Source organism: Motacilla alba, chromosome 11 (genome assembly GCF_015832195.1).
Source record: "Motacilla alba alba isolate MOTALB_02 chromosome 11, Motacilla_alba_V1.0_pri, whole genome shotgun sequence".
In the NCBI taxonomy this organism is placed as follows: domain Eukaryota; kingdom Metazoa; phylum Chordata; class Aves; order Passeriformes; family Motacillidae; genus Motacilla; species Motacilla alba.
The window spans coordinates 6,497,745-6,523,364 of NC_052026.1; the positions used below are offsets into that span (position 1 = coordinate 6,497,745).

General features: G+C 39.0%; 1 protein-coding gene across 22 annotated transcripts in view; it reads right to left on the reverse strand.

Moving 5' to 3' along the window:
• ZNF536 (zinc finger protein 536) overlaps nt 1–25,620 on the reverse strand; it is a 345,678-nt gene that overhangs the window by 311,128 nt on the left and 8,930 nt on the right. For 2 of the 22 annotated variants that reach the window (XM_038148360.1, XM_038148349.1), the window contains exon 1: nt 563–25,286. The exons of the other annotated variants lie outside the window; for them this stretch is intronic. The gene's annotated coding sequence lies outside the window, so the exon portion shown is untranslated. Of the gene's footprint in view, nt 1–562; nt 25,287–25,620 lie in introns of those variants that run through there. 22 annotated transcript variants of the gene reach the window in all.

Below are 25,620 nucleotides of genomic sequence, written 5' to 3' on the forward strand. Positions count from 1 at the left end.
TTTTGTTAAACTTGGTAAGTGCAGAAACTTCAGGGCACTTGAGTGAAAGTTCACAGATAAGCACACGCTCCTCTTCTAACCAAAGACCTAATCAAGAAACATGAAAATAACGTGTACTGCACAAAACATTCACTCAGTCCTTTTTCACACTAAATCTCATGGTGTTTAAAACCTTGGCACATTTTCGGGTTTCCAGCTATTCTCACTGCACAACAACATGAACAGAAAGTAGCTGCCTTGAAACAACCATTTCTAAAAGCTTTTGGTCTCCAATTCCTTCTGTGTTAAAACACCAGCCCCTTTTTGTGCAGGAGGAGGACTTTTAATGTTCAAGAGGCAAAATTTAGTCTCAAAAAATAAATAAATGAAGAAATGTTAACAGTAAAAAGGTAATAGGGAAAACAAGAGGGGAATTAAAGCTGAAATGTCATCCTTAACTCACCCCCACCGTGCCCAACTCTTGCAGGGGTCCTCTAACAATTGGTAATCCTTCATAGTGTACCATATGTGCTGCAATAACAAGGCCCAATGAGGTACATTAAGGATGTCATTTCAACCTTACCTCCTTGCTTCTGTGAGATGAAGGGAGACCCTGAACTCCATTTTAACATAGTCTAGTGATTAAATAAAAGCAAAGTTGTACTTTGCTAGGACAATGCTGCTCAGTTTTGTAGTGTAAATAAAAACGGCTTAAGTTGGTCAGCTGCTAACCACATGGTAATAATAAGTACAACAGAGCGAAGTTCACAATTATTTCAGATTTACTCTCTTCCTGATCTTTCATTTTTATCAGCAAAACATCCTCTTGGCAATGGGAAGCTAAGCTGAAACTTAAATGAAAAAAATGCAAGAAGTAAATGACAAAAGACACAATTTTATGAAAGGAAAATATTCAGACCTCAGCCTTGACCTTGACCTTTTACTGTCTTTTAACATTAAACATTTGCCCCACCTTCGAAAAGATAAATGTGGCTTTTGATGACAGCCTATGTTATCTGAGGATTAAAATAGCCCTCTTGCAGTGCTCAACATTAAAGTCTTCCGCATTTGCAAAATTGCAAACAGATGCAACTCAAGTACCTGCAAATAATCTGCCAAGACCAATTTCAAAAGGGAGATTTCAAAATATGTGGAAGTCATTAGGACATGTATTATTTTTGCAATGAATAGGCGCCAGGAGTGTCTCAAGAAGCAGATGGGTGCTACTTTGTTTATAAAAGATCAACAGAATATTTGCCTGTAAATGAAGACGTATAAGCTATATGAAACAATTATGTTAAAATGGTGAATGTTTCAAAGCTAATTGTAATGGTCTTTTAAGATCTGAATTCCTCATTTCTTACAGCATGCTAAAATATCATTTTAGTTTTGGTCTTGATTGATATAATTACAAAAATGGCAGAAAATTAAAGCAAATGCTGTCAGTTTTGCTGTTGTAAATGTTGTCACTTTATCACTTGTTTACAGTTGCACCCATACTGATAAGTGAATATTTTTCAACACGCATAAAAAATACGACCTTAATCTCATGGGAAAATACAGAAAGGACAGTAAAAAATGTTAAGCTTAAAAACAAAACAAAAAATATTTCCTTAACTGCAACATGCTACCTAATGACCAGTAGTTTTAAGATTCACCATTATAAATTTCCAGCTTAATAAAAGAGAGGATCACAAAGGAAACTATGGCTATATATAACATATAAAAATTCATAAAGAACTCGATAAACATTAATACATTATCCCTGCAACAGAACAATAAGATGTAGCACAATATGGTTGGTTAAAATCTCAATGTTGTATTTCTCAAAGTAATATATTTTAAATCAGGCTTCCAAATGATAATGAAAAATTTGTCTGTCCAGATACTAAATCTATTTGGCATTATTTACCATGAGGAGGATGTATAAACTGCAGAAAAACCCCACATATTTTACATGCCCATCAAAAAAATTAATTGCTTGGGCAAGGAGAATTTTGCACTGTTGATTAAGATAGCTCTACTCAGAAAATTCCACTGAATAAATATTTTCACATTAATCTCACTACTGGTAAAGAGAATTATTACAATCATAGTTTAATATTGGTATTATAAAAAATGGGGGGACATTTGGAGGTTTTTTGTCTGTTTGTTGTTTTTTGGGGGATTTGTTTTCATAAAATTAGACTTAAATAAATAGAAATTTATAAGAGATGTCTACGTCAAAACAGTCACTCAAAATCTGCTGACATTGTAACACACCAACAGCAGCGTGGCTACTTTCATTTATTGCCATTTACACAAAACTGTGATACAGCAGGCTTAAAATAGAGTGGAAGACCTCAGAGTGCAGGCTAGGAGACCCAGTGAAAGTCAGAGAGCAAATGCAAATCCTTAAATACTTTTCACACTCAGGGTTTCACTAGGTCCTGCAAACTGCAATCTTCACTTTTTTTTCCCCCCCTCAATGTGATGAAGTTTCTGCTGGGACCTAAAAACTATGTTCTTCACTGATAATCTTCCAACTGGGGCTTCTACTGCTAGTGTATACCTGTAAGATAGAGAGAAGGAGAAAGTAAGAAGCAAGAGAAGGAAATTAAAGCTGCTAAAGAGAACTTATGAAAGATAAGCAAGAAGAGCTAGGCAAAGAGAAGAAAACAAAACAAATATCAGAGCAAACAAAACATTAAACCCCCTACTTTGAATTTAAAAAAAAAAACAGCTTCTAACATGTGAATAAAGCCTCACAGTATGGGATTAATGGAATATTTCCTTGTCCATACACAGTTTAAATAAACCTACTAAAGGTAAAGCATATATAAAAATCAAATCTGCCGTTAGTGGAAATGTTTTTCAAAACTTGCATTGGCTGCTATATAAATACAGTGAGGAAATATCCGGCGCCTTGTAGGAGATACAATTAAAAACAGAAGTGGGCTTCCATCCCCTGGAGTTCAGAGTGTCCAGTCTCAGCACTATCTACAGGATCAGAGTTAGGTTTCAGCTAACTCATGGCTAATGGGGGCAATAGGCAAGTAAGGCTGAAAGATCCAATACAAAAATTAGAAATGGTCTGTCAGTTTTGGAGCTGAAAGTCTTTGGGAGCTGCAGCTCACACAGCGCACGGGGGTTGTCCCCACATGGTCAGGGTGAGCCTTCTGAGCCATCAGGAGAGCTGTGCCTCACCAGCCCCTGCCCAGGTCATTCCACACAGCCCATCTTTGAGCAAAAACCTCTCCACGGAACGTGTTCACCTTGAAAATACAGCTCTGCCACCAAGCGCTGCACTTCACAGCCTTACCCTCAGCAGCGCTTCATCACCACCCCCCTGTGGGACACCTGTGGGCACATTACTGAAAATAACACTGGCCAGGGAGAGTCTAATTCTAGAAATTTCCCCATCACCAGCCTCAGGGAGCTGCTGGTGGCAGCTGGTGCAGAAGAGTAAGACAGGAACACCAGTCAGCTCCAAGTGGGTGAATGGAACAAAAACTGCTTTTGACTACTGTCCTGGTCCCACATGGTGAAAGGCAAGGACCATCTTATCTTGGATCATACTTTCTCCAATTTATTGCATTTCTCCATAGGGGCTTTTTTTAAGTCTTATTTCCATTTTTACTATAACCAACCCAGGTCAGATAATCAGAGATACTACCTTCTGTTCCTCTACCAAACCTATTTGGGATCAGTTTACCAGAATTTGGCAGCTGGGCAATCCCTTTATCTCCTTAACCTAAAAGGGACTGGCCTTTACACTGGCCAGCCATCCCATCATCCTGGAGGACCCAACAGATAGGAGACAGGCTGCAAAATAGCAAGCCACGACAGTAAATTTTATTTGAAAGCAGTTGCCAGATTTCAGATATGGCAGGATTCCTGTTTGTTTGGAACAGGAGGAGGTATTTATACTGCAGATACAGTCTGAGCAAGAGGTTGTCTTGCTGACTGCTCAGAACACGTTTGTGGGAGTTTGATTTCAGCTTACGAAGGGGTCTGCGCCATCTGGAGACTCCTACAGCCTCTGGTCCACTTCAGGAGCCTTAAAGGGATCCCATAAAGAGGCAGATTTCAAACTGAATTTGAGGGGGGCTCCTCAACTCATGCCAGACAATACATTTATGTAAAAAAATAGAAAAAAAACAAAACCATTTGCAAGTACTGGTAGCACAAATCTGCCCTGAAAATCTACGTATTCCAATAAATTCTGTTACAACGCATACTGACCCTGTTCTGAGCAAACCACACAATTTTAAAATTATGCCAGCCTCTGCAAAACTATGTGGGATCTCCTACACCATGAATTAATATCCACAAGAGACTTAGCTGAGCTCATCAAACTCATTTCACATAAGACAACAAATTAAATCACCCCAGGGACGGAGTACATGAAAAGCCAGAGTGCTATCAAGCACGCTAGGTCCCTATAAAGTAGATTTCTTTAAGCAAAATATTAACTATAATTTCAGAATACACTGCTGCTATTGTTTATACGTACCACGTAATGAAATGCTACTCCTGTTTTCACCAGATGGTAGCACATATAATTTTCAGGCCTTCAGTTCATATCATAATACAAACAATTGGTATGGCAAATATTACCGGTCTATAAACACTTCCACTGTTCCACAGTGCTTACACAAAAAAAGAAAAAAATATAGAATTTTTCCATTTCACTGTTGTAATAGAAATAATGATAATTTCTGATATTCCAAAATATATGCATATTTGGTCACTTTTTCCACCCAAAACAAATGAAATTATCAAACCTCAGACTGTTTGGCTGCTTTGGCATTTTAAATGAAAATCAAATAGCAACAAAACTATGCAAATATCAAAATGCTTAAATGGTACAATACAAGATGCATCCTTAATACATTTTAACAATAACACATGCTGTGTTCCTACACTGGAATAACATCATCCATATGAATCCCAGGAATTTAGTATATCTGACAGTTTCTCTCAACCACCCATAACATTCTTTCCTGTCTCATTGTAGCTGGCGAAAGAGAATTCTATAATTGAGTGGTACAGAACATGTGCCCTCCCTGCTAGAAGATGACAGATGGATTATAAAAACTTCAAAGCAGAGCATTTGGAGCACCAGGGGAGAGATAGTGGGTATTTGAACTCTCAGTCTTTACCCAGGAGACAATGGCACTCTGACATGGTGCATATATCAAGGAATGGTGTAACTAGATAGACATAATCTTTCTTTTCAGTAAGTATTTAACATTCTGTTACGAACAAGTTTCAGCCTAGCTAAAGTGCAACTCATCTTAATACTAATCATCGTAGCCTGAAAGGCTACATGCCCCCTTTTTTCAATTTTGGCTCAACTGCTCCTTCATAAAACTGTTTTTTAAAGGACAGAAGCAGCGTTACATAGGTGCTCGGGTAGCAGAAAGGCTATTTTTAATCTTAAAATTAATGTTTTGCTGGGATTTAGTATTAGCATACGTGTAGGTGAATCTCTTTTGCTTGCTGAAATGCTTATTTGCATTGTCTGCATTAAAAGCCTGCTCTCCATCAGAGTTTACATACCACATGTTGCTGATCTTTCACTAGTTACTAAAGTTCCCTTAAATTTTTAACATTGCATAAAAAACCCTCATAATTCCAGAGGCATAAATCCTTTCAAGGAATTGATCCTTTCACTCCTGCTGCTATACCACAATGATGGCTGCATGTCTGATGCCATCTTTATTAAGATAAATCATAAACTGAAAAAAAATCTCATCTGTCTGCATCTCTTAAATATCTGCTAGAAACACGAAGAGAATCCCATTCACACCAGAGGTGTGTTACAAATTTCTTAAAGTTAACAATAATTGCACCAGAATACAGATTTTCTAAATCATTACCTTCCCATACAAACATGGGGCTTAGTATATCTTGAAATTGTTCATCAATTTTTTTTTTACCACTCCTGTTACAGCCATTGCTCCTGGTTTATTAAGAAATTACTTGCTGAAATTGTTTTTAAAAATACCTATGACTTACTGTAAGGTCAGAAATAAAAAGGAGTTTAAAGGTCTCATTTGTCTATATCACAAAAATCGCACACACATGATTTGACACAGTTTGCAGCCGCTGCTCAGGCAAGGCCCAGGACTAGAATAGCAAGGGTATTATTGCAGGTCAGAATTGAGGGGTACTGGCAGAGCTGCGTGTGGGAAAGCTTGCATAACAGCCACCCTGTGCCAAGCTTTAGCCTTTGTTATTAGGCCCTCTAATGAACGCCATATTCACACAAAATAAATAAAAAAATATGCTGCATATTTTAAGTAGAGTGAATTCAAAACTAAACAATTGGAAGCTTCAGTGCTACAAGAAAGCCACACAGTAACTATTCCCATTCTCCTACAAATGCATTTAATAAAGTAACATGCGAGCAATTTTAAATATTTGATCCTTTTATTATACAGCCGAAACTGAAAAAAAATAAAAAAGCAAGCAAGCGCTCTGGAAGATGATGAGGCTGTAGTTTTTAAGTAGCAAGTAAAAACAATAGCACCAAGATAACACAGAGAAAAACAGAAGCGAGTAACTTTGCAGCTGTGTTAATAAAAAATGTCCTAGCTCCAGCAGGAAGAGCTCTCGCTCACGCACTGCCCAGTGCTTCGCCATGGATGGCTCTCCAGCAAGAGCACTGTGGCAAACAGCAAAGTTGCCTACTAATGTATATTTTTTCCTGCACAAAACATTAATCCCCGTCTTTAAAAGAGGGTAGGAGGTGGAGGACTGTGATGCTTTGAAGGAGACCCGTTTTGAGAAACCCTTTTTAAAAGTGCATTTTCATCTTTTCTTTTTTCAGTGATCTTCTGCCATACTGGAATGTAAACACCACAGGAATAGACAGAATCTCGAATTAAGGATTTGGATGCCTTTCTTTGGAAGTAATCTTCAAAGAATGTACATCCCAAACATCACAGGGGCTGAACAAGCTAGGAAGCTAGCTACTGCATGTAAAACTGCACAGGTCATACCTACTACTTACTACCAGCTTGGGTCCTGAACTGGTGCAAATACAGACAAAACTGTTTTGAACCACAGTGCATTTGACAGGAAGGAGCATCAGGGACAGTAATGTTGCTTTAATGGAAGAAAGCCATTCTTTCACAATGGCACTAGTGTACTTATACACACTGTGCTGTTGAATTAAAAGTTAGCTCAGCAGGACCCTAGCTTTATTTTTGTTAGTAGGCATCCACCATCAGTAGTCGACACTAGTGGAGAGCAAAGGCATGTCTTATTTACAGATGCTATTGTGCAGGCTTTAATAATAGTAAATACACAGAAGACAGACTATTGTGGATGGAAAAAATCTTTGGTTTAATGAACTGTCAACTCGTCCATCATGATGTTACCCAATCTAAAACCGCCAAATCTGGACAAGCTCTTTGATGATATAAAGCAGGCAAGAGGTTTTGTTCACACGCAACAAAATGGAAGAGATTGCTGCCATTAAAAATATACTAGCCCATGCTAGCACTAACTGCCACACATTTGTTAGATAATAGCTTGGTTTTTTTCCTGTGAGAATAGCCTTCTGCAAGAAAGAGACATTTAATCAGAGTGATACATGACATCCAAAAACTGAAACCAAAAATTATGGCATGAGCTAAAAGCAAGTTGTCTTCCTGAAGGCAGAATACTGAAACATCTTTAAGATTAATTCTGAGAGAGAATTCTGAAAGTCAAATGCTGAAAGATATTGAAAATACATTAATTATGCACAACTCAGGATCTAGGAGAGGTTAAACCCCAACTTGGCAGAAAATTGAATCCTTTTATTTGATACAAACTTTGTACATAGTGATGTTATGTCCTGCATCCCTAATCTCCCTAGGTCTAGCAACAGAGCAAAGGGCTGCAAGACAAAGAAACTGGAGATTTAGCCATTCCAGTGTCATCCTGCAAAGAAATTAAATGGAACAGACACCGTGGAAAATGGCTTCTTGCATCCATTCGTGGCAGAGGTCAAGCCTCAGACCTACCTGGGGCAATTGTCCATCTTGTTCTATCAAACATTTATAACGACTTCCTCAACTAAAGTGGGATTCAAGGAAAGGAGACTTTTCACAGTTGCATCTGATGACTCTCTCAGGAACAACTGTCATTCACGTGCATTAATTTTCTGTCACCTTAAGCACTAACCAACCTTTGAAGACATGCTCCCCTACTTTCCACAGTGCATATTTTCCAGTATTATCACAGCTGAATATTAATCCCTTATATTAATTTTGTGTGTGGTGTGTGTGCATGTTAGTCCCTCTGTATGCATTTTAACACTGGGGACCCTTGCTTTCTGCTCCGGATAGTCTCAATATTAATACTTTAACCATTCATATTAGAATGCTCAAAATTTTGGAGGCTAATTTTGAATCATCTGCATTTTGATTCCCGGAAGGGCCAAGCACTTATTTTTCATTACTAAGTACAACAATAGCTGTGCTCAGGAAATCAAGTCCTATGTCTCTGAGGATTGTTTTTCCAAGAATTAGACACACCAAATAAATGATGTCTTTGGCAAATGCAATGCAAAATCTATGCATTAGACACACATTCAATTTCATTCTACACTTAGATACTTAAATGAAGATGAATCTTTTACATTTGCTAAAGAGTTGATTGGTCTGTTTGATAACATGATGCTCTCCAAAAGGTCACCAATTTGTCTAACCATAGAAACAACCACTAGAGCTGCTAAAGAAGCAGACTCCCTGAGCACTAAATTTTCAGGAAGATCTCTGTCTCTAAGGACCCAGATAATTCCAGAACATAGACACGAATTCTGTTCTGGTTCAAGGTATGGGAAATTCCTTAAGGTAACAATTTTTCCTTTTTTAGAATACTAAAGGTCACAGTCTCACACTTAATTATGACATGAATGTTCAACAGAGTGGGTAACTTTGATTTCTCAAATGGAGGCTGAACTGAACAACCTCTGGGGCAGCCAAACATCACAACAACCTCACAACAGCATGCCCTCTTCTTCCCCAACCCTCAAGAGCAACTCTTGCCATCTTCCAGCCTTTCTCACTGTTTCACTCCTGTAAATGAACTCTGAAGTTTCTGACTTTCTTGAGCTTTTAACCTTGATCCCTCTGTGGAGATGAAGTCAGCTCTCTGGAGTGCTAGCAAAGGCCCAGAAGGCAGCAGGAGATGCAGTGGTAAAAATGATAAGCTATCTTTTACTCAGCCAGTCAATCAGTTCTTTCAGCCATCTAGTGATGGAAGCACAGTTCTGGAACCAAGGTCTTTGTTTTCCACTGGGTCAGACTAGCCAATTCAAAAATTTGGTAGCCACAGCTTTTCTTTTAGATAACAACAAAGGCATTACCAGAAAATCAAATGTCAGCACTTTTCTAAGCATAAAACACCCATTGCCCCATGGTCTGTCCTACTGGCAGAAGTGCCAGAGGACTGCTGATAGTTCTGTGGGTGCTACAAGAGCCCTGCAATTTCAGTACAATTAAGGTAAGGAGACACCTCTCCACCAACAGTCTTACACTTTTAACTACAAGCCCAGACGTCCTAGTCTGGGGAAGAGGAGGTCGTCTTCAAATAGCATGTGTGGATAAACAATAAAAAAGGGAGAGATTAAAACACCTCTTTGACTCCACAGCAATTTTTTTAAGTCAGTATTTTTTTTACTTGTTTCCACAATAATTTTTCATATCTAAACATTAACCAGAACTGGATAACAAATTATAGGAATGCAGTGAATGGAATTGGACTAGGTGGTCCATTTTCAGGAAGGACTCTGAATGATTCCTGTCTTGCAAACACTAAAGAAGTTACACATCATCATAAACATTTCATTTTGATTTAACTTAAACAAATCTGTACTTTTATTTCTTTGAGCTACTTCTACAACACAAATAAACCAGAGAATTATTTTCAAAGGCACAAACAAGGTCTCCTAATGCACGCAACTGTAATAACTGAAACTAGAGCACTTAGACTTTTTTACTGAAGTTATAGACACTAAAGGTTTCAGTGCTGGAGGGTGCTGGTTCTCTTATCCATGTCAACCAAGGTAACAATTCACAAATAGAAGGTGATGTAACTAGAGCATGTTGTGCTCCACTGGTCCTGGCAGGTAATATTGACTCTACCTCTCACCATTTCCTAGCATGGGAAATATTGCAAGTGAGCTCTTTTGCCAATGAACAGAGGCTATAAAGAGCAACACAAACCACAACCAAATAGAGAAGTATCAAAATTCACTCTTCTAGCAAATACCCAACTGCCTGATACACTCTCCTCCAAGACTTTCCCAGCAGCTGTCTCCATCCGAGAGTTTTCAGTCCCATGCGGACAACACTGAAACTTTTTACCTGGAGCAACTGCTTCAGTGTGCTTGTGAATCAAATAGTTGCTAAGAGAGAATCAGAGTTCTAAAAGATCAACAGGCAAAGACCACTCAACCTTATTGTGGCATTTGATGATACTATGAATTTATATTCCTGTTTTCATTTCTAGTCTCTAAAAATAGATAAGAAAAAAGATATTACAGCAATTGAAAACTGACCTCTTGGCTGAATCATTTCACCAGGTAACTCCTCCATCAAACCATCCACATGGGAAACCTCAAGTGAATCTCTCTAGAAATACACCCAACAGGAAAGTTTCTTTCCATGGCTAATCCATACAGGTGAAAAGTTAAGCTTGCCCTCTTGCTGCCAGCTTTTCCAAAGCCATGATTTTTACCAGACACCAGGAGTATTTTCAAGAGCAAAACTGTCAAATGCAGATATGAAAATCCTCTGGGGAACAGTATCAAAGGCGAAACTGCTTCATGGCTTCTGTGACATGCATGGTTGAAACTCAAACAACTTCCCAAAGGGTCACGAAAAACTGCTTTGGTACAGGAGCAACCACTGACTGAGCCATTCAGTTCAAAGGCTGTGGCTGGAGGGTAAATTTGGGGTGAGGAATTTGTGCTTCAGTCCAGCCAGAGCAAGTGAGCAAATATGTGGCAGATGAGTATCAACACATAAAAATGTGAAGGTTCAACATCTGGGGAAAGCAATCTAAACAGCCACGTACAATAACACTGAATTTGGAAATGGCACGTAAGCACAGAAAGAGATCCTGCAATTGACAGTCCTCTGCAATCATTAGTTCAGTAACCTACAAAGAGTAAACACAGCCCGAGGCATTCCTTTAGGAGGGCATTAAGAGCAGGATGGACAGCACCCTTCTGCCACAGCAGAAAGCCTTGGTGCACCCAGGTCCAGCACATTGTGGGCCACTCTGGCCTTGTCCTGTGAAAGCGTAGCAGAGTCAGAGGCATCAGAAAGGTCAAATAAAATGACAAAGGAGGTAGAGTGGCTGCTCCACAGGACAGATGAAAATACTGCTTTTCACAAACAATCAGTAAAGTTGGGACCACACTGCCACTGAAGGTGGGGCAACACACAAACTGCAGACTGGACAGATTTGTGGGCTGTACTACAGTGAGGGTTAGGGTGTGCCCTCCAACATCACCCCAGTAACAGTGGGAACCAGGATTTTGTGAGAAAAATGGACCACCTCAAGCACCTGGGCTCACTTGGCCTCCATAACCAGCACCTCTCACTGCCAGCACCAGGCAGAAGGGCAAGGAGGGCCACTGGCCTTCTGCAAGGGCATTTCCTTTACACCTGCCAGTGTTCCCTCCCTGCAAATATACAAGACCTTCCTCCATCTACAGTCTTTCAGACAGCCCAGATCCTCTTCATTTTTCCAAGCAAATTATTAAAACAAAAGCATATTCATATATGTTTCCTCAATAAGATCATAATATTCCTTAAAGGCTGCAAAAGTCTTTTTACCCACTTGGGAGACAGATGTACAAGCACTGTCTGAGCTTCAGAGGTGATTAGTGCCCCAGTTGCAACCCCCAGATTCATTTGTATCAAGAGGCCTCCAGCACCTGTAAAAATCACCTCCCAGTGAATTTCTCAAGGTCACACAAAGTCAGAAAAAGAATTAAGAATGAAGTTCTGTCCAGTGCTTTATCAACAAATTTAATTTTCAGGTGTCATCCATTTTTCTCATGATATTATGGTCATTCAAGCTCATATTTCACAGATGGACACCTTTTGCTCCAGGCATACACTACTTGATCTATTTTAGAAATCAAGCACAAGATCCTCAGGCAGAGCCAATCCACACACTCACAATGCAGGGTAACACTATGCAGAGGTCACTTCTGAGCTGTTCATCACCACTGCCTACTGGAAACTACTTCTGCGGATGCTGTGCACCCAGAACTGCAATTAGGGTTTATAGGGAACCTTTGTCATTCCCTGTTCCCCCCTGCAACATCTCTTTTCCCTCTATAAAGAAAGAAAAAATAAAAAAAATTTAAAAAAATAAAAAAAAAAGTGGGTGGAAAGCAAATATAGTACAAGAACCTAGAGATCAATGATGAAACCTTTGGATTCAGATACTTTAGATTTTATCAGTTATCAATTCCACCAGACAGAATTTGCCCCCAAATCTATATTATTTATCTAAAAGGGCACTCCAGCACATTGAAACAATTCAATGCTATAAATTTACATATGATATAAAATTTCTTCATTTGCCTGCTTACAGAAATACCAAGAGTTAGACTTTCCTCTGATTTATTGAGGTGAAATTGAAGAGGTATAAATGTGGCAAAAACTTAGAAGGTCACTAAGATCCTTAATGAAACACCTGATCACAGAGGCCTATTTAGAAAAGAGAATTCCAAGTTCTTTGGCCTCAAGATGCATGACAAAGATTAATTGCAAAAGTAATGCAATACATGCTGAAGGGAACTAGAAGACAGGTGCAAACAATTGCCAATTTTTAAAAGTATTTTACAGAATTCATTTGTAGTTCCTCATAATCACTTCAGTATTACAGGAAAAAAAAATCTGAAGGAAATAATGGTAAGGTATCAGTGAATAGAGCTGGGTAGAAGCTCAAGTTTCTCCAAGACAAAAAATTTTTACACTAAGACGAGTAAGCCAACCTGAAAACTCATCTCCTTCCTTTGAATATTCTACAGCAAATCCACTATAAAATAAAATGAAGCAGAAAAGCCTGGGGTGGAAAGGACATGCAGAATTTACATTGAATTCTGCCTGGGCATGTTTCACAGGAATACAGGGGTTCACATTTCAAACAGGAGTGGAAACTAACAGCCCCTGATGGAGTCCTATGAGCACCAAAGGAAACCAGCACCCAGAAGACTCCATTGCCAGAAGTAATGTCAGCAACTGGTCCTTTCACCCTGACAGACACGTTAAGAGACCCAGATGTCCAAACTGGAGGTTTTCTAAAGGAGAAATCTAAAATATGCTTGGATCATTCATATATAGAATACTGCAGGCTACAATCACTCTCAGCAAGAGATTTTCCTTAATACTTGTCTACATCTGTCAGCTGATGCTGATACATACTGCAGCTTTATTTTTATTGATTTTAAATTTTAAAAACGTGACAAGTTAATTCACAGGTCTTTAAAAGAGACCAGCAGTAACTAAACTATTCCAACATCTTAATGAATCTACTTCACCAGAAGCAAATTAGTAGCGACAATTAGTATACTTATAACTAGATTTTTGTAATTTTAAGCTTCATGCAATATATGCTCTCTTCAACATCCCCTCCTTGCCACTGGAGAAGCAAATAGCTTGTGTTTTCCCTTTATATGACCATTTCCTTGTATCTTGCAGGCATATAATTTGCTATTCCTGTAAGCTCTTTTTTTCAGGTAATGGTAGTGGTGCATGGCACCTTCCTTTGGAGCCAATTCCATGCTAAATATCGATGAGTAGCTTAATTAGGGACTAGTAAAGGAAAGAGAGAGACTGGATTAACAAAACTAAACAGTGATGATGTCAAATGTGGACCCAAAAATGCATTTTAAAAATTCTACATGTTTTAATGAGTGATACTTGCATGCTTTTAAAATCATTTTATGGCTATGGCTTCCAGTCATGAAAATATATGCAATCTCATAAAATGTCTGATATTAGCATGCCTCTTCAAGTGCAAGTGAGTTGTCAATAAGACAATTAAGACAACATCAATAATACACACTGCATGTTATTATCTGCTATTTGAAATCCCAGCCTATCCAAAGATCTCTGGAAACAAAGGGTACATCTGACATTGGCAAAAACATCTCCCACAAGTGAAATATGTAATTCTGAATGTATGCAATGGCACTCCTACCTGTAAAGGAAAAAATGGATTGCTTTTAAATACAGAATAAATAACTCCTGATAATGTAAAACCTGGCTCTGTAGAAGAAATGGCTACAATAGAAAATTAGCAATCCTGTGCTTAAATCAATTGCTTCTATCACATGATCCTAGTCGATAAAAGTACTGAATAAGTGCTATCATTGACCTTAATCAGCCAGCAATTGGCACACAGGGATCAGAAATCCTAGTGAGGAAATCAGTTGTCCCTAGTAAATTTTAAGGTTTGGGGGAACAGCAGACCTGCAATCTCTCATGACACCTTTCTATCCAAACGCCACAATGGTTTCACCAGGGGGAAGGACTGAAGTTAAATAAGCAAACTTCCAGCAGACTCCCTCAGGTATAAAACTGAACAGGTGCACATAGCTGAAGAATACTCCTGACTTTTTTTTTCCCCTCTGTAACACAGGAACTGTAGCTAAGCTTACAATGAAAACAGTCCTCAACTATTTTGCTTGGTGGAAATAACCTGTCTGGAAGTGAAGGTGATAAAAATCATGCTGCACAATGATTAATTTGGGCTTTAATCCTGATGTCCCATTTCATCCAAAGTTGCCATTAAGCTCAAAAGGAGAAAGGACTACATAACTGGGACCTAACATTTTTATTTATCCACCTCATAAGCTGAATGTGATTTCAGATTGAACAGAATAGATTTCACCGTAACTAATGGACCAGATATATTCATACAATGTCCTTTTATTGATTTTACTTTCTTCTACCTATTGTTTGCATTTTCCTTTGAAAAACATATAACTGTCATTATGCCGTAGATGTCCTTTACCATTCTTATATCATTCACTATTTCTTAACAAAAAATACATGTTTTGCTACAGCGTGCTTTCTAATGAAAGACTCCCCACTAGCCAAACCGGAGCCTAAATTGTTAGAACATACTGTACAATTTGGGAGAAACAGAAGAAAATTAAACCCTTTGGAATTGGTTTGTTTGGGTTTGAAATATGTGTCTTTAAAAATTTAATAAGAGGGGAAAAAATGGCTAAAGGACAGGCTTCATTTTAGACATTCTAAACAATAAGCCTATTTATATAACTGATCACATAACGAATTTCTAGGCACTTTATGGAATGAAAAGCCTTTTGCACTGCAAAAGTCATACCGCACACAGCTTTCAAGTTTCAGAAAATAAATATTCAAAAGAATAGAGCAATAAAAAGATACTAAGTATTTTTAACCCACACTAGTCTGAAATTTTACACGGTACCTTAAATAACCACCAAAAAAAAGTAAATCTCTACAGAGGATACGTATGTGAACAAATTTAAATGTACTTTCTTTGTTTACCAATTTTTTTTTCACTCTTCCTTGGTTTATATTGCAATATTTTGTTCCTAAGTTACGATTATGCAAAGTACAATTTGTTTTGGATGACTATTTGGAATGTTTACAATTATTTAAATACAATTTACTTAACTATTTTGAAACCAAATGATGTGTTGAATTAAAGAAGGTTCAACATTCAAATTGCTGTCATGTGCTCATTTCTCTGCAAACTGCACTGACAGCTGAGGATGGCACATTTTCATTTGCAAAGAGTGCCTGGTGTTCCTACAGGTCACACTGATTTTAGAATCTTTCCACCAAGGGGCAGCTATCATGGAATCAACATCCAACTTATCTGTCAATATGGAAGCCACCAGCTGAATGTAGGAAGAGCTGAGAAGAAAAAGGTACAGCCATGCTCTTATTGATAAAACCTACACACAACTTAAGCTACAGCTTACAAAAGCAATGATTCAGCTACCAGATTAAAAAACATTTTCAAATAACCAAATAACTTTGCATGCAAGAGCAGCCTTCAGAGACATTCACATTTATGCAGAGCCAGCTTTTGCCAAAACAGCAATGATCTCAAGTGTTCCAGTTCCTTAACACAACTGAGCCTAAGGGCACAAGGAAGGGACGAGGTTGATAAAGTAGGAAGCACCCACACATAAGTATCTTTGACAGAGAAAAGCTTCCAGCAGGATCTCAACCAGGTGCAGCCACTTTCATTAGCCAAGTCTGAGATTACTCCCATGCTGACTATCAAGTCCTATGAAAATATGAATTATCTGCATGCACCACAGCAGTGCTCATCCACACGCTTTGCCACTGCTGGACATCCTCAGGATTTCAAAACTATGCACATAATTACCAAAATTCTCCCAGAACTTAAACACACAAATACCCATCTACATTTTGTAGACTTCAGTTCTTTAGGTTGATTGAGCTGTTTAAGTTCCCATTAAAAGAGAAAAATTCTCAGTTGTACAGATGGGACAAGACAGAGTCTGGGATTTCTGAGGCATGTGGGAAAGAAGTTGTGTTAGGACTTTCATCTCTCCCTTTTGGTTTCTACTGAAATCTGTTACTGCTGCTTGTACAATCAGTAACAGTCAAACTAGGATTGCCCAGACTCAAAACACAGCCCTCTGTAATTCCAGCTGAAACTCTTAGAACAGTTTTGGAAGCTCAGCCTTACCCGAACTCCTCAGGGTTTGGGTGTGTTTGTTTAAATAAAAGGAGAAGTTCAGATAAAAGGTGTAAATTCCCCATCTAAGGCAACTATTCTTGGAGCACCTCTTGGCCATGGAAATTAAGTCACAGTTTCAGAAGCCCCTTCCAGCATGGAACATGCAAATGCAGTTTTTGGAGATTTCAGTGTCACTGAAGTCAAGGCCATCCCTTTGATACTCAAAGGCTTGAACTAAATACTGGCTTACCACGAACAAACCAAGTTCAGATACTTAATCATGTTTTTATTTCTGTGTGATGGAGCATTTCCACTGTGATACAGAGCCTTCGGTCAGCAGGGCTTCTCTGACTGCTACTGTGAAGAGTCGGGAGCTCTTCTGTCTGCAGGTGACAACCTGAGGGACTGTACTCAAATCCAGGTATGGCCAAGCCAGAACTGACAGCAGGTCTGCCTAGAAGAGCATTAGAGGATGTCCTAGGGCTTGCCTGATCACCTCAAATTCAGGGGTATTTTTCTGGGTCAGAGCAGATCACAGGCGTTCCCACTGAAGAAAACCACATGTCAACCTACCAGCCTTAGGCTTTTTGAGTAGGGAGAGTTTTCCCAGGATCACTGGAATTACTCAGGGACACAAATCAGCACCCTGTCCATGGGAGGAGTAAAGCTGACAAATATTTCTAAGAGAAAAATCTTGGTTCCAGTGGTAAAAGTCCCCATTATTCAAAGAAATCAAGATTTATTCTTGGATTTTAAGGCCAATAAGGAAAACAGAAGCAAGAATTTTACTTAATCACTCCTTATGTGCTGCAATAAGGAGATGGTGGAGTCCTCCCTGGTATTATCAGGGTTCATGTGAGGACAGGGACAGGATTCTTCTGTTTTATTTCATACCATCTTAGGCACATCATTCTTATCTCCCTCTTTTAACGGGAGTGCAGAAACCCTGAAATCTGGGGCCTGGCTCAGACTCTCGTGCCTCTTGCTGAGTCTGTCATGCAGAGGAAAACAGACTGCAGTTGCTGCCTAACCTGTGCTGTGCCCCAAGCTGCAGCAGCACTGCATGGTTTCATGTAAGTGACATGTCACAGTCAATAGCGAGTGTGTCAGCTCCCTGACAGGCACACAACGTGTGACAGCATCCTCCAACACCACTCTCTCGGGCAGCCTCTGCCTCTCAGGGACAGCATAAACAAGACTTAGTGGCAAGGAGAGCAAGACAGGCATTTTGTGGGTTTTTTCAGTGTTTTCAGTGACGTGCAGCTGCTCTGGAGAAGTAGCACCACAAGCGAGTGTCAAATGTCACTCATGTTTGTGCTGTGACTGCGAACATGGTACAGTGCATAAAACCCAAACGTGCTACTTAAACTCTGTAACTCCTGAGCAGTGCCCTCCATTAAATGTAATTGCATTATCTGACAAATAATCAATGTCCAGATGACACTCAAGAGTCCTAGCTGCTAATCCTGGGCTAAAACTATCTCATATTTGCCTTCTTTCTGAAGTTTTATACTGTGCCTGCGCTTCAATATCAGCCCCAAAGGAGAAGCAGCATCACAAACAAGGTCCTGGCTTCCAATATGAATTTTCTAATAGTTCCATTAGGGAGATGAAGAACATAATCTGGTTTTGGACAAAAGAGGGCTCAGTCTTTGGCAAGCAAAATGACATAGCACCTTGTTTATATCATTACTTATGATATTTAGCGTGTTAATTTTTCATTCTGTTAGGTTTAGTTCTTCAATATTGGGAACAGATCTCTTATTTTACCAAGAGTTCCAACAAGAAGGGAAAGAGCAGTGACTTTGATATCAAGGTCTGCAAAGAAAATTAAAATAGCAAATATTAGTTCAACAGAACAACCTGTGAGAGTGTAAGAGGTATTTTATATGGCTGTGGGCTGCTCTGATCTGAATGCATAGAGGACAGCATTATCCTGGGACACAATAAAACTCTTCTCTCATTCTTTCTTCATCTTCTTCCTCAGTTGGGCCTCCAAGGTGGAGCTCCCATGGTCTGCAGCCCCTACATCCCTGATGGTCCACTTCTGACAGGGAATGAGCCATGCCACTCCAGCCCCTGCCTGTCCTGGCCACTCCCCACATGTATTTCCTGTCTTCATCCCTGGGGTGTGGAGGTATGAAACTCCTTCCAAGTCCCCTGCCCTCCACACTTCCTCATCTGCAGCGGGCCAGGGCTGAGCCAGGCCACCCTGGCAGGACCTGCTCCAGAGACCCAGCAGCTTCAGAGCCAGGAGTGCCCACGGGCAAGGGAACAGCCCCGTCCCCTGGGGTGCCTGAAGTGGTCCTGCTGTGGGAAGGTGGTGCTGGAATGATGCCAGACAAGCCTTGGTGGAAAGAACAAGAAAATGAGAAGAATTTTCCTGCTCTTCACAAAAAAGCACAGTTCTGTGATGTGAGCTTAATTAACATTTTACATGAACACTGTATTTGTTTATATTTAATACATCTTTTTCTAAATGTAATTCAAGACCATAGCTATTCTAAAGTATGAAAAGCAACTCTTCCTTTGAACCACATTTTTAAAGGAATTCCAGCCAATTTAAAAAACAATTATGAGACCACACATGATTTTTGAAATCACAGATTATTGATGGAAACAACAGAGATAAAAAAGTTTAAAAAAATGAGAAGGTAATATGTCCTATTGCAAGTTTTTAAAACATGGTAATATCCAACTCATAACCTAACTGAATTGTGTCCAGGATTTTTCACTACTTGGACTTTCTCTAACTGCAGAAGACCCAGTTCAGCCCAGAAATGCTTTAGCACCTGACACCCAGCATTAGCCAAACAACTAAAACACATTGCAATACCACTGCTTCCACACTAACTCAGGCTCAAATGCTATTCCAGAAATGCCCAGTATGAGATCAGCTGAAGCAGTACAGGAGGATTCACAGCACTGCACCAGTAAGGTTTGGCACTGAACAGCTTTAACTGACAGTCCTTACATGTATGTGAACATCTTGTTTATAAAATCTGAAAGAGAGCTCAGGAAACAAATTATATCCACAAATTATTCACAGCTGAAGGTACATACAATCCTCCCCATAAACTAAAGAACTCCTATAGGCTACAGAAAAGTTTCTTAACATACAGCCTTTCTGAGAAAAATTAAGCATGTTAACCAAGGGGAAAAAGTATAGAACATAAAAAGATGTGACCATTCTAAAGTATTCTTGCTCTTGTCATATCACTTTCTCAAAGACAAGTGTATTTCTACCTTTTAGAGGTGTCTTAATATCCTGCAGTTGTAAGACAGGCATGCAAGCATCTTATAAAATACTAAATTATTATTCAGTAGTAATTGTTTACATTCTCCTTGTTCACTTTGCAAACTCCACATACACCTGCTCATACAAGGATGGGGCACCTGTGCTAAGACAAGTGTTTCAGTATGGACTTTATTCAGAGTGCAGCAAGCCCTAATAGAATAATAGGTAACTGGGTTACCTAACTGAAGAGTTTAAGTGTTGGCAATACTGTTGATAATAAACTAATAAGTTAGAAGAGCCTTCTTGACTTCGATGTCCAGCAATCATTGGACAAAATAAGGGCTTAAGATTGTTTAGAATTAATGTTGTTCACATTTGAATACAAATTATCTTAGTAGGCTTTTGCATATTGATCGTACATTGCTGTTAAACCCTTTTATTTCTATAGGAATAAATGATCCTTATTCAACATATAAAAGCTGTCCTAGTCCTAAATACTGATCTTAAGGAAGGGCAAATCCTAAATGGATGTAACTGGACAGGAGTAAATTCTACACTCAGCAGATGCACATGGGAAGCACCTTGGACCCAGAACAAGGTACAAATGGCTTCCAAGCCTGGCAGAACTTTCAGTTTAACGATGAGAACTTCCATTTTTCGCAGATGTTTTCCAGATAATTCTGTGAAAAAAAACACACACACACGTCTGAACAGAGCATGGAAAGTGTTCAAGACACTTCCCTGCCCCTCCTTTTTTTGGTCAACCAATTTCCAAATTCAAATTAGAAGAAATTACTCAAAGGAGGAAAAGTTATCTTCAAATCCAGTATGAAAAGATGCGTGCAACACATCTCCCTCTACCTGCCAGCCCTGCTTCTCCTGTCATGCTTCCCTAGCGCTGTGGCTAACCCAGAGACCCTGCTCCAAGAGATGCTGCCCTGCCACCTGCACACAGAGCTGGAAGCATGCCGAAAGCCAGGGCTCCTCCTTCACTTATCTGTGGTTTGCTCCGTTGTGCTCAGCTCCACCACCAGCCTCAGAGAGAAAGGTGCAGAGATTATCAGCTTCTTAAAGGAAGAAAAAAGTGATGGGGTCTTCAGGGATATTTTCATTATTAAATCAGAAATTATGAAATTGCGCCATGCTATTTTTTAAACGACAAAACATTTGCTCCACAATATAATTAAAACCAAGAAAAGAATGCACAATTAGCAAAAGATATATGATGTGTCGTAACAACAAGCAACACAAAAATTTTTCTGAAGACCTATTTGTAAATCAATATTAATAAAGGAGAAATATAAAAAGAGATGGTTTTTTACAATCTAATAATTGGTGGCATTTTGTTTGACTTAAATTCATGAAGCACATCTTCAAAAATCCAATCTCCCAACAGAAAACCTCATCAAAGCAGAACACACCCATAAAAATAGTCCTCGTATGGTTAAAAACATCAACATATTCTGAAAAGAGATGTTTTCTTCTAAAAAAGGTACATGAGTAAGTGTCATGCAGTTGAAGAACATGGACTAGCCACACTATTTTTACAGAGGCATCAAATCTAGTCTTAGATCTATATACCATCTACCGAGCAGGAGAATGAAAGTTGTGCTACATTACAGATTATACATGTGTAAACCATTTTCAAATCCAGCTGGTTTTATTTGTAAATGCTAAATTTCAATACCTTTCCCAAAATCACAGAAAAAGTCTGCCTGATAGTTTGTTTCTTTCCATAACAGTTATCTTATCAAATGCAACTTCTGTCTAACTAGATGGTGGATGTGAGTTCACTGCAGAAGTTGTATTCAGTAAGCAAATGGTTAATAGTCTGAAGTCAATGATTTAGTATCATGACATGGGGAGTAGCCAATCAACAGTTGGTGTTTGAAAGAGGCTGTGATATATTATATTTATAGAGCGGGGGGGGGTTGTGGTGATTTTTTTTTTTTTTTGCTTGCATGAGGATGATTTCACTTAAAAGAGAGAAAACTAAATTTGACTCAGCCAGCTCACACCTGAAAACAAGATACTGAATCAGTGACAATAACAGACCTGATCATTACAACATTCATTAAGGTCTTCAATTAGTGAACTCGGTGGTGAATGTTGATCATATAAACCCTGGAAGAGTTTTTATCTGCAAGCTTGGGCCCTATGAAATTCATGTTTCTCTAAGAGAAAGGCTTTCCCTTTTCAAAGGGTACCCAAGGGGCCCCATTCCTCATTCGTATGGTAGGTTCAGGGTGGCTGCTGAGGATGAAGGTAGAAAAGCAGTGTGAGAAACAGCTCAGAGTGCCTGGGGAATTCCTCTCTGTTTTTAGTGGCAGCAGCCCCTGGAGAGGTGCAGTGCCTCCCCAGACTGCCCCAGTCCACATATTCATAAAGCAGTCATCAATAGCCACAAATTCAGGCCATCCCTAGAAGAGCCTTTTGCTACTTAAACTGTAAAGCAAAATAAATTAAAATCCAAACTAACTCAACACTGATCACAAGCACCTTTTTCAAAAAGAATTTGAGTTTTGATGCAAAGGGTAACTGTCAGCCAATATTTTACTCCTAGCATTTTATTACAGTTAACCTTCCAAGGATCTGACTTCATATATTCTCCATATGTGAGATTTCTATAGGTGCCAGCTGCAATAAAGGTATTTAAGGGTTGCAGACATATATCCCCAGATTCACCTCAGCTGCAGCAATCTCACAGCATTAACAGATCAAAAATCAACTCAGAGCAGTTCTAAATGATGAAGACTGCTTAAAACAACTTATAACAGGTATTTACATACAGGTGGAAGGTGTGACCCCAAACTCTTGAGAGTCAACTGCAAGGTGCTCATGATTTCCAAGAACTTTGAGCCAGCTGCAAAGAAATAGTCAAGCTAGAATTTTTTATACTTTGTGACAGAGGATAGTAGCACTATCTTGTCCGTACCTTGCAAGTATACATAAAAATAGAGTATAATCTTAAAATCAAATTAGAGCTATACCATTGATGTAGTTTAGGTCTTGTAAAAATCCGAATCGCACAAAAATTGAAGACCAATAAAAATGTTTCCATGGTGCTTTTTTTAATCCCATTGAAAACAATTTTTCGTTGTAAACATTTTTGCTAGCCAAGCACTGCAGCATTGTGCAACTGCATGACAGCCAAAGAGAAACTGATGAAAAGCTGACTAGATTGATTTCATTTTTCCAACCGAAGTGAAATACGTAAAAGGAAATAACAAAATGGTGAAGTTATTTTTACATATAAAAAATGTCCACATTTAATAAACTCACATGGAAACTGCACAGCCAATGGTAATGCTTTTAAAATAGATCTACAGATCCCTTCAGTTCTGCATGGAAACAAAAGCAGGAGTCGGTTTCTGCAGCACCTTTCCCCTTCCTCAGGGAGCACAGAAACACCCTCTCAGCTGAAGTCAGACCTGAGCCATTCCCTCTCCCCCCGTGACCTCCCAGTTTCTGTGTAGAAGTGTGGCAGGGGGTTACTACTGGAACTCAGAGCTATATTTATTCCCTTGGCTCCCATCCATCACTGTTGCAGAGCAGCCAGGAGGGGAACCAACCAATACAGCATAGATTCTGCCAGAGTTGTGCTGCCAGACAAGTTAAGAATGAAAGACAGAGGAAACAGAAGCTATCAAAATGAGTATTTCTATCTCTAAGAAAAGAAGGATTTCCTCCTTTTGTGGATTTCCCTTCCACAGATTAAGACATTTCTTCTCTGCTTTTTAAGAGATCTTGACAGAGAAATCTGCCAGTTTCATAGATCTTCTCCACCTCAGAGGAGGTTCTTCCTGAGAGAAGAAACAAGTGCAGTATCCCTTGCATCTCTCAGGCATTTGTTGGCATTTACACAGCATTTCTTTCTTCCTCCCAGCACTCCCAGAGAGACATCCACAGCAAGCTCTGTGCTGCACAAGGTCCCAAGCAGTACCAGGAGAAAGGGTTAATGTCTCACCCATCACACCTCCTAGAGCTACTCTCTCAGTGCTCAGGGGCATGTAAGAATATTGAGTTCAAACACACAATCCACCCAACAAAAACAATGGCAACAAAACTCCATTTTGAGATGAAAATTCTTTTGATTATAAAGATGCACTCCATCACCAACTAACTTTTACAATAGCTGAATTGTGAACTATGCAAGAAAGAATTTTTCAGTATCACAAATACTTCGAAGATTTTAGAATTTCCTTTTGTTCTCCTTTGGGACTAACCTGATACCTTTTGCAATTTTTCAAAAGGAAAAGTCAGCAAGCCAACAGTAAGAATATGAGACTGCTCTCACCATGTCATACTCGGGAGTGCAGGCTGCAAGACTCTGCAACAGGAACCAGTTGGGTTCAGTCTCTCACATCACACTGGAGTGCCCAAGCCAAGAGTCAGTTCTCTTCTGACCCACTGAATAATTAAATGATTATTCAAATTGGAATAGCCTGAAGCAGGAACTTAAAAAGAAGAGTCAAAGTGTGTTTTTAAAGCACTCACCTGGGATGTGAGAAACTTGATTTGAAAAAGCTGACTTAAATCAGATAGAGAGGAACGATCTGAATCCAGCTCTCCAGTGACCCAGGTGCATTCCATAATCACCAGTTCATAATGAAGTGCAGAGATGCAACTCTTTCATTTTGAGCAGAAATTCAATTGTGGACCTGAGAAATCCTTCAAAGATGCAGCATGTTGATGCAAACTAATGAACTGGTATTTTTCAACTGCAATAAGAAAATGGCAGCTAGTTCTGGCCAGAAACTGTACTCCTATATTTGGAAAGCCCCTAGCATGCCAAAGATACTACCAAACAAACAAAAGACTGAAATTCTAATCCAGAAGTTGTTTTGGGTTTCCTATTGCTCATTTATCTCATAGCATGTCCATTTATGCAGGCACAGGCATATAGCTTTGTGTGTTCAAGCAAAAAAAAAAAAGAAAGATGCTTGAACGTTTGATCTTTAAAACAGTAAAGAATATTTCAAAATAGCTGAGCTATTTTAAGAGGCATTTTATGGTAAAATCCAAAGGAGGGAGTAGTTAGAGCAGTGGAGGTTGTTCAGTCCGTATTATGGTACTGATAATGATACTGGGTTAACTTCTACTAGTTATTTTATTAGCCCTAGGAGGAATGATGCTCCTATGGCAAAATCTCAATGAATCAATGAAGAGCAGTTACTTTAAAAAGGTAATAAATAGTCATTTTATTGCACAATTCAGTTTTGGGTTGCCTATAATCTTTGCAATTTTTTAACTCAAAAAGTTGGATTCATTTTTGTGCGTGAGATGATGAAAGGAGAAAAAGTTTGATCAGGAAACAGTGGAGTTGCAAATTGTACTTACAGTGAAATTAAGAAACGTGCATTTCACCAGGTAAGGAAGGGAAGTTTTATTCACTGACTCAGTCATACCCAGACTGAAATAACAAAAGCTGAACTGGATCCTAGAAATCACATCAAAATCAATTAAAATTTTGCTAAACTTTATGCACTTTTCTGTGAGAGGAGAAATTCATCATTTTCCTGAAAATGCAGGATGTATTCCAACAAAATGAAGGTAAAGGTTACTTGAAGCAGCAATTTCAAGACTAGTGCTGCTTTCCAATATTGAGTCAACCCTCAACATTCAATAACCTCAGAAGTCCCGGTATAGACCAGAAGTCATAATAATGTTCATGCAAACCTTGGAGAAAT